Source organism: Triticum dicoccoides, chromosome 2B (genome assembly GCF_002162155.2).
Source record: "Triticum dicoccoides isolate Atlit2015 ecotype Zavitan chromosome 2B, WEW_v2.0, whole genome shotgun sequence".
NCBI classification, from domain to species: domain Eukaryota; kingdom Viridiplantae; phylum Streptophyta; class Magnoliopsida; order Poales; family Poaceae; genus Triticum; species Triticum dicoccoides.
This window is the reverse complement of record NC_041383.1, coordinates 625,043,204-625,043,936: the sequence shown is the minus strand read 5'-3', so window position 1 is coordinate 625,043,936 and position 733 is coordinate 625,043,204.

Sequence of the window (733 nt, the reverse complement as noted above, 5' to 3'; positions counted from 1 at the left end):
ACGCCCGAAGTGTGAGAGGTCGAGCCTTCCAGGAAGGAGATTTGGTTCTCCGAGTGGATCAGCACAAACCACACAAACTTGCTCCTTCTTGGGAAGGCCCCTTCATCGTCACCAAGGTTCTCCACAACGGGGCGTACCGTCTTTACAACGTCGAGCATAATATCGACGAGCCCCGAGCTTGGAACGCGGAGCTACTCCGCCCATTCTACACTTAAGTTTTATCATTCGGATGAGTTGCAATAAAGTACTTTTGTAGTTCATGGACCTCAAAATAATAGTGTCATAGTTCCTCCATAATATCTGTCACTTTTTATTTTTGTCCAATGAAATTCCCCTCAGTGGGTGACTTAGCTGTGAATCCGTTTCGCCTAAGTTTGTAAAAATCCTACCGAGTGGTGAGCCAGACTCCCACTCGGAGGCTTAGCTGCGAATCCGTTTCGCCTAAGTTATCAAAATCCTACCGAGTGGTAAGCCAGCCTTCCACTCGGAGGCTTAGCTGCAGCCTCGTGCTCGCCTAAGTTATAAAAATCCTACCGAGTAAAGAGCAACCCTCTCACTCGGGGGCTTAGCTGCAGTCCAAGCACTCGCCTAAGTTATAAAAATCCTACCGAGTGAAGAGCAACCCTCTCACTCGGGGGCTTAGCTGCAGTCCAAGCACTCGCCTAAGTTATCAAAATCCTACCGAGTGAAGAGCAATCCTCTCACTCGGAGGCTTAGCTGCAGCCCTGTGCTC